Source organism: Eublepharis macularius, chromosome 13 (assembly GCF_028583425.1).
Source record: "Eublepharis macularius isolate TG4126 chromosome 13, MPM_Emac_v1.0, whole genome shotgun sequence".
In the NCBI taxonomy this organism is placed as follows: Eukaryota; Metazoa; Chordata; class Lepidosauria; order Squamata; family Eublepharidae; genus Eublepharis; species Eublepharis macularius.
In genome coordinates this window covers 20,619,970-20,629,693 of record NC_072802.1, presented here as the reverse complement: position 1 = coordinate 20,629,693, position 9,724 = coordinate 20,619,970, and positions in this window count along the sequence as shown.

Sequence of the window (9,724 nt, the reverse complement as noted above, 5' to 3'; positions counted from 1 at the left end):
TACAAATCAACATTCTGCTGGTTCAAATCCCACTACTTATAATTTTTTGCACGGCTTGCTGGGAAAAACTATGAACTAAATCTATTAAGAGATGTATGGAAGCAAGAGTGCTTGGTTTTCAGTCTCCTAATGAGAATTTAATATATACATAATGGGCTGGATCAAGCAATGTGCGAGCAGAAAGGAAAATACACTTAGCATGCAGTTCTGCTTGCTAAGAAAGTACAATGGCTGCAGCAACACACACAGCTTCAAAATAATTTTTAACAAAATCCAAACATGCAAATGGAACATTTGGAATATACAATGGATGACTCACTTGATTGCATTTAATTTTGTTTTGGAGCTATGTCTTGCGCAGGCGGAAAAGAGAGTGAGGGTACAATTGCTTTCACTTAGCACCAGTAGAGAGTGAAGAGCAATTTTAACTGTTCCACTTGAGCAATGAGTGTTGCGCACATTGAAATCTTCTCTGGGATCCAACCCATTTATTTTAAAATACTCCTTTCCTTCTTTCAAATAGCTGAAGCATTTGTACATACGGGAAACTGTTGCATTTGCATAGCGGAAAATGGGTTTATATCTTCATAATCCACATTAGGAATCTCACTCTGCTGGGAGTCAAGCTGGTTTGCAAGACGACCACGTTCAACTGGAACAGCTCGTTGAAGAGGAATGTAGCTATCATAATTTAGAAAACCAATGAAAGCATTGTTAAGACATGTAAATATGATATCTATTAATCTGGGTGATGTTTACGAGGTCCCCGTAAAACACAAAACCATGGATTATTTTAATTACAGTTAGTTTTGAAACCAGGATTCAGCTCATGGATGATCATTCAAATCTTGGCATGCCTCTAAAAATGCTGGTTTCGTTAACTTTGCTCTTTCTTCCACTTTCTCTCTAGAGACCTGGCTGGTATCCCAGCCAGCCTGTAGAAGAATCTAGGACGTCCGCAGTCATATGTCACATGAAACCTTAGTTAAGGATAACTGCAGCTAGTAATTCAGCTTCAGACCATGAATTCAGATCCACGTTTGGCAGACTAAAATATATGTTGGGTTTTATTTCTCACACTTTAGATTTTTTTTAAATATCCAAGAAACTTTAAAATGAAATTACCTCTAGTTAATAGTCTCCTCCCAAAGAATATAACCACCTAACTAAGCAATTTGAATTCATTTGTTTAATAAGCAGGGCCAGATCGGGGGGGGGCAGGGGGGTAGTCTGCCCCCGGCGCCGCCAGGGAGGGGACACCGGCGGCAGCAGCTGCCAGAGTGTGCGAATGGCGCTCCGCAGGCGAATGGCATGGGCGGCCTTGCAGCCCCCCGCACTGCCTTTCGCCCATCCCGTGGGACAGGGTGGCGGCTGGCTTGCCGCGCACCCCCTGTCCTGCAGGACAGGCAAAAGGCAGTGCTGGGGGCTGCGAGGCCGCCCGCGCCATTCGCCTGCGGGGAGGCGAATGGCGCGGGTGGCTTCCCAGCCTTGCGCGCTGCCACTCCGCCCTGCATGATGTAGCACCGGGAGCTGCATGATGTAGCATCATGTAGCACTGGGAGCGCGTGCGGTGCGCGCGCAAAAGGTTGCACTAGGGTTGCTCTGGGCGCCAGCAACCCTAGATCCAGCCCTGTTAATAAGTTGTCGATTACAAAGTGGACCAGAGAAATCCAAGAATGATAGGGCAGCTTATAGCATCTATTAGATATTGAGCCTTGTGCTCAAGTGATTTCAGCCAGGCAGTGGTTTCAGCTCATGAGAGTAACTTTATTGCAAGAGAACTCTGTTGTGGCTCCCGGAGGAGCCAGATAGATACACCTCAAACTCCATCCCCTTTCAGTAACCCCCCAATAAGAACACAGGCATGAGGATCCTTCATTTGCATACACTGAACAAAAGGTAACATGTTTACAAGGCAGCAATTGGCTCATAACCCAGAGGAACGATTGGCTGCTGCTAACTCTAATTCTCAATAGGATTGGATACCTGAGGAGCCCTGTTTTACTCGAAGCTAACCCAATACATAACAGCATCCACTGCCTATCTCACCCTAAATACTAGGGTGGTATCAGCACATGGCAAGGTGGCCCGTATTGCTGACTCACACCCTTCCAGTGAGAAAGGACTTACGCATCTCTTCTGATGCCTGCACTCACACCCCTCCACTGCCTGCTTGTGAGTGCTTTGTCACTTCTGTTCCCAGTTGCCTATGCCGCCTAGCACTGCTGGAGAAGGGCATGCGAGTGGTGCAGAAAGTATCAGCATTTGGGCGGCCATGGCGGTAGCACTCCTAGCTGCACCCACTACCCAGCACTGCCAGGGAAAGGGTATGCAGGCTGTGTGGGAGGCTGTGAATGCAGGTGGTAGGAGAGCTTGCAATAGGTAAAGGAAGGGTGCACAGGCAGGCAGGTCACTTGGGTGGGAGGGTAAGAAGGGGAGCCTAGTAGTGGGCTGGGGGGGGGGCGTTGAGCATTCTCTTCCCAGCCTCTTCCCAAAGCCTGGAACCAGCCCTGCGTAAATAGCTCCAAGATTGCTGATCTGGAGACACAGTCATATCCAGGTTGGGATGGCTGATCTTCACCATGCAAGTGAGAGTAAGACAAGTCCTAAGCAAGCAAGATGCTATGCAGTGCAATCCCACGCACAGTTACTCAGTTGGATTGTATTGATAGGATTCTTTTGGCTTTGTACTCAAGAGAGGTTGCTCAGATCTAGACAGAGGCTTTAGAGGGCCAGCTATTATAACAACAACAACAACAAAAAATAACACAATTTCATTTACAGCCCACTTTTCTCACTGAGAATCAAAGTGGATTACAAAATATGAAAAACAGCTCAGCCAGACAGCAGAGCCCTTCCAATAAGCAATGTGTTAAGTCTACATGACAGAATTGGAAAAGCAATGCAAACAAAAAACTGCCCAAGGCGCCACCCACTACCTATTGAATCAGTGAGTTGTTGTGCCACCTTCTCACTAGCTGGACCAGTGGGGTCCAAGTGCACTGGACAGAGAGCTGGCTAGTGGCTCCCTTTTCTGGCGTCACATTGGCCAACACAGTATGCCATTCAGGCCTGGCTGCCAGAATCTGTAGTTTGAGATTCCTGACTAGACATGGGCACAAACAAAAAAAAATTAATGAACCTGTGGTTCATGGTTCAGTGCCGCCAACGAACCCAAACAAACGAACCGTAACGAACATTTCCTGTTAGGGAACCGGTTCGTGGTTTGTGGTTCGTGGGTGTCGGAACACCCCCCATTGCACTTAGAGAGCCCATATTCACAGGGAGTGTTTAGCAGGCTGTCCTCCAGCCAGCACCCAAGTTTGGTCAAGATTGCAATAGGGATCTTGGAGTTATACCCTCTCCAGTCCAAGGCCCCCAGGAAATGCCCACTCGATACAATTAGAACCACCAGTTGACATTGGCCCAGTGTACAAGGGGTTGGCCGTCAGAGCTGCCTATCAGAGTTTGCAGGGATGAGATTGTAGTGCCCATGGCTACAGAACACCCCCCTTCCCCCTCCCTCCCCTGGGTGTCTTCTCCCATGTAACCAATTGTAACCAATTTGCAGCTCCATGGTTGGAAGGAAGACCTGCCGATCAAGGTAAGCTGGGCTTCGATTCGGGTTTCCAGGGCGACAGGAGTGCAGACAGATTTCAGGCATTCCCCCAGCTCCGTTTCCAAGGGAATTGATTGATGGTGCCTGTCTGGCTTCATGAACCGTGGGCGAACACAACGAACCGAGCTTCCAACAAACGCTGGTTTGTTAGCCATGGACCTTCACAGATCGCAAACAGATGATCAGGCGGTTCGTGGTTTTTTTTGGTTCGTAATGCGGTTTGTGCTCATGTCTATTCCTGACACTTGACACTCCCCTCCTCCTTATCTCTGCTATATTATTATCCCCTTTTTTATAGTTGCAGATGTCCAAATTATTAATTTCTGTGTATTCCACCATCATTGAACAAGGTGCACAGTTCATCTTGACACAGGCACAAAATATGATGGGGCAACAATAACGTTAGTCAAAAGGATATCATACCTAAAACCTCCAACTTTTGCTGGTAGTGATGGCTGCTCATGAACATAGCTTGGCACTGGGAATTTGGGAAACCTCACGTAGGGCGCAGCCCCATCATCCTATACCAGAAAAAGTGAGAAGTACATAAATAAACAAATGTAAACAAATCTCCCAGTGTTTATTATTTCCTCCTTTTAGGTAGAGCTGCATTGATTCTGAATTAAGTAGGGAGGCTACCAGAATGATTGTCGTCCGCCCCCCTCCCAGCCTCAACCCTGAAGATCACCTATCTATTTCCAAGTTTATCTTTACAGTCATCATCCATCTATCACATTTTACATATTTATTGTTGTGCTCTTTGTTGGATACTGTGGCAACAGCTAACACTGTTCTGGGATTCAAGTGATTTGCAGGTAACATTCAAATCCCTCCTCATTTGTCCCCTTAACTCTTTTCTTCTTGAACAGAAACGGTCCAGTTCTTCAAAGATTACGTCAATGTATCATTCACACAAAACTCTCTAACCACTCCCAATAAGATGAGAATGTTCCTCAACATTCAGAAATCCTCAGGTTAAAAAAAAGGTTTTATACATAATCTAAGCCCCTAATCCTTAAAACAAACCATTCAACTGTTAGTACCAACGCTCTATTTGAATATTCTGTCCACTTAGTCCCTCCCTTCAGACTGTCCCTTCCCTGGCATAACCATATAGCATAAAGCTGAAAATACTTCTTTACTCAATGAGTGATTAAATTGTGCCACTTGCTGCCAGAGGATGTAGCAATGGCCACAGACATAGATGTCTTTAAAAGGGGAGTAGACAGATTCAGGGTGGACAACCAGCTGGGGTGACCAGGGCTTTTTTTCAGCGGGAACGCGGTGGAACGGAGTTCCGGCACCTCTTAAACATGGTCACATGGCCGGTGGCCCCGCCTCCTGATCTCCAGACAGAGAGGAGTTCAGATTGTCCTCCGCGCCGCTGCCCGTCTGTCTGGAGATCAGGGGGTGGGGCCACCAGCCATGTGACCATTTTCGCTGAGGGCAATTTAAACTTTAAAAAACTCCCCTTGTTCCAGCTGGCCCAAAGTGATGTCATTGTGCGGTCTTGAGTTCCACCACCTCTTTTCCCAGAAAAAAAGCCCTGGGGGTGACAAAAGGAAACCTCCACTTTCAGAGGCAGTAACCCCACTGGATACCAATGCCGGGAGGCAGCATCAGGGAAAGGCCTCCTCATCCTCTGTGTCCCGTTTTTGACCTTCCATGGTAACCAGTTGGCTTCTGTGCTGCACCAGATGGGCCATTGGTCTGATCCAGAAGGGTTCTTCTTATACATAAATCAATATGCGTATTGCTTGCAGGGTCTAGCTGCATACAGCTTCCTGTCTCAGCACCCGTCTACCTCATCACTTCAGAGACCTCTCCTGACAACAGCATCTAGAATAGCCAGGGGTAGATGGGGGTCTGGCCAGAGATAAAGGAGCAGAAGAACAATGAGGTTCCGTAGGCAACCACAGACACAATTCACAGCTGCCTCCTGGTGGACCAGTGGCAGGTTGTTTTATCACCTTTTCCACATCATACCAATCCAGTGTGGAATGCAGGATGGCTGGAAAAATACCTTTCGGTGAAAAACTACCAACTCTAGCACACAATTCAGCTGCATTTCTAGAATCAAATAGCCCCATCTACTGGTGGAACCCAATTATCCTGTCCTTTATAAAAAATTAATCCCAGATTGTAACAACTAGAGTTAACCAAATACGTTACATAAATGTTTTACCTTTTTGCCTGTTTGTTGAGAGATGCTCCTCGAGTTATCAGTTGGGTTAGTAACATTTGCTGGATTATAGGGGATTTGAGGTCTGTGACGTCTCTTGCATGAGTACTGAAATATATATCAAAACCATAATCTCTTGGGGCATTTTAGAGACCCACAGATATATTGTGGTATAAGCTTATGTGGGCTAGAGCCCGTGTTCACCAGATGCAGGGAGTGTATCTCAACTGGTGTATAACAGAGAAAAAAAATGTGGAGCCAAAAGCCAATAAAACACAATATGTACATTTGTATGCAGAGTCTGACCGCATATCCTTTACAACAGCAATCGACAATCTAGATTCATTTCCAAGTTGTGGTGACAGAGCCTGTTACCTCTCTCCAATATTCGTTCCTGCCATGTCTAACATGAAATTGTGTGTGCTACCAAACACCAGGAGGCAGCCAGCAAGGAGGAAGATAAGCGGGCAAGTGGATGAAATATCCAGGCAGAATAGCCTAAACAGCTCAAAGTATGGGAGGTCAAGCTGGTTTAAACAAACTGTGTCTAGTTCACAATGCCTCTCAGCTGGACTATGGACCCCCCCTCCCCAAATCTACTTGAGAGGATCACCCCCCCCCCAGCTTCTTGCTGGAAATGACCCAATAGGATAACTGGGTTCTACAAATCAAATAATCTGTTAAAGAGCCATTGACTTTTTTGTTTTGTCCTTGAACAAGGCGGAAGGTGTAACTGCAGTGTTTATACCAAGTAAATCCCTCTAGTTCAATTAGGCTTACTCTCAAGTAAATACTGCAGCCTTAACTGAACTAGGCAATTCCCTATTTTTTAAAGGATTCTAATATATCGAGTGTCATTTGTTAAGAATAGAATTTCCCCTCCGTCTAAAGCTCACTTACCTCCTTTCTCCTGCACCATCCTGTGGCCTGCTTCTGCAGTAACTGATCCATTGCATGGTGACGCTTGCTGCTAAAGCCAGTGCTACTCCAGGCACAGCCACTACTAAAATTAAGTCCAATGTACTCCAAAGTTGGTCACATTTGGGACCCATATACCAATAATTTTCCCAACCGCTATGGTATGTCGGGCACCTATAGGCAGAAGGAGGAAAGTGAAAATCAAAATAGTATTTTCAAACACCCCCTCCTGTGTTTAAATGACATGTGGCTCTGAAGCATATGTAGAGGGGTACTTCACTAAATCAGCACTTCTGGTTAAGTTGGAACAAAACTGTGGACACAGAAATGAACAAATTAGGTTCATGGGACCCAAGAGCTTCAACTGGGAAAAGATGACAACTTCTTATAGAGAAGCTGCTTAAGCAGGACTGGGACTCCCTTCTAAAGGATACAGCATGAAAATGCTCCCCGCTCTACATGGGAATTAAATATCCTACCCCGTTTGGCCAGCCTCATTACCTCAATATGCTGGTCGTCCCAAAACTGAGGCGGTCACACATGGTTGCACGTTGCAACACATTGCCGACAGCCCAGATGAAGGCCTGCTTCCTCAGAATACCATTGGATCAACGCTTCTGTGACTGCCCTTTGGCTGAATTTGACTTGCTATCCCATACCTTCTTTCACTGTCCAAAGCACAAATGAGCCAGACAGAGATTCTTTAAAAAATGGCTACTGAGGCATTTGAACATTCCCGACACCTCAAAATTAAAACTATTACTGAGTAGCCTTTGTAAAAAGGGCATTGTAGATGTGGCAACCTTTTCTTTAACTGTTATTTTTAATTCTTCAACTTTGTTAGAGTGTATGGCTTATGGGCTGTTAAGCTGCATAAACTGAACTGAACTGTGTAGGGCCATTGTTCATGCCAACCAATCGGTGTGTGTGTGTTGGGGAGGAGATTCTGAGGGCCAAGCTACAAGTGACGAATGACACTTGCCTGGCAAGTGAACAGACTCTCGTGTATTCCTCCCTGTTCACTTGCCATTCACATGCGCTCCACTTGATCACGTAGTAGATCACTAAGTGATCAAGTGGAGTGCAAGTGGAGTGCAAGTGAACAGGGAGGAATGCACGTGAGTCTGTTCACTTGCTGGGCAAGTGTCATTCCTCACTTGTAGCTTGGCCCTTAGAAAAATCAAGAAAAATATAAAAAGAACTGAGATAGCAAGTGAAAGATCTGAATTGGAAACCTAGCAATGAAAACATGGTTAACATTCCACTTTGCCCTTTGACCTTCAGGAGGCAGGTTGCAAGGAAACAGGGAGGAATACATGTGAGTCTGTTCACTTGCCAGGCAAGTGTCATTCATCACTTGTAGCTTGGCCCTGAGTTTACCTTAATGCTTAGGGGTACTCACTTTGTGGAGAGTTCCCATCATCCAAAAGAGCCTCATGATTCCTGTATGCCCTGAAAATCACCCCAAACAATAATATATAACTATAATAGAACCCTTTAATTACCAGAAGACCTTCAAGCATTTGGAGTTTTCTCTCCCCACTTCTGTTGAATGTAAGCTATCCTTTGTGTATCTGGAGTGAGGTAAAGTCAGACTTATGACCCAAAGGAGTGTGAAAGCTTTCAAGTTCTCTTTATTAGGAACGGTGTTACAAAATAAATGTTGATTTATTGTAAAAAAAAAAATCCCTTCTTTAATTTATTCTACTTCTGAAGGAGAAAGTAGTGGTTAGGGTTAGGGTTAGAACCACTTTCCATGCTATGTTTTCTGCTTGCAAGGGATTTTGTTTTATGGGTTTGCAGTAGCATTCCACAGGGGCATGCCCCATTCTGCCACCTCACTTAGAAGCGTATGTGGATCCAGAATCTCTGCAACCTTGGGTGACCCTTATCTCTTTGCAACCTCCAGAATCCCTACCTCTCGACAACCTTGATCTAATAATCAGAAACAAGTTGTGCTGTGTTTCAAAAACAAAGCCACTACTTTTATTTTTGGACTATAATAATGATGAAATTATCCCAGTTTCTAAATTAACCGCTCACTTTTCCGGAACATGAGGTGGGTACCACGAGAAAGCTGCTCTGAAGCACCTCAGGTGGTCTCCAAGCCACTGAATGAGTATCACCGAACTAGTTATATGTGATGGGGCAGGTCTGTGACTTTATATCTGGGTTTATCTCCCAATCATGTATATAGCTGTAGCGTAGTGAGAGCTGTAGTAGATAGTGCTTAAGTGGTTGGGCTGTGAATCAGCATTCTGCTGGTTCGAACCCTTCCTTAGATGTGATCAGGGCAGGCCATCGTTTCAAGGCATGTGTCTGCCAACATCATGTGCTGAACTCTCCCAATCTTTAACTGTAAATCTGCATAGGAATGCTAAGCTCTATTTAGTAAAGGTTTTTTTTTTCAGTGCATGAAACCATGCATGCTTCTTACTAGAACCAAACCGACCACTAGTACTCCCGTGTTCTCTTCTTTATTGTATCTGAGCACATAACATTATAAGAACACTGGAGCATCAGGAGGTCAGTCTGATAAGAAGGTTGGATGCTTCCATGCACTGAAAAAAAATGCTTAGCTGAATAAATTGTACCGAAGACCAAACCAAGAGATAGCACTTTCTAGTTCAAATCAGGCACAAAACTCTCTCTTATTAGTAATATGGGGATAATAATGCTGCCCTACATGACATGGTTATTGTAAAGATCTGAGATAAGTGTGGGAAGTGGTTGAAACAGCAAAACTGTTATGTAGGCATTATTGTTATTTGCACAGCAAATAATAATAATTCCTTATTAGCATATTTTTGAAAGAGATTTGGCTATTTGGCAACTTGACTGCACATGTTTTTCTGGGAGTATGTTTCAGGTGGGTAACCATGTTGGTCTGTAGTAGAAGAGCAAGGTTTGGGCACTGTAGCAGCTTAAAGATCAACTAGATTTCCAGGGTATGAGCTTTTGAGAGTCAGAGCTCACCCCCTAACGAAGAGAGCGCTGAATCTCAA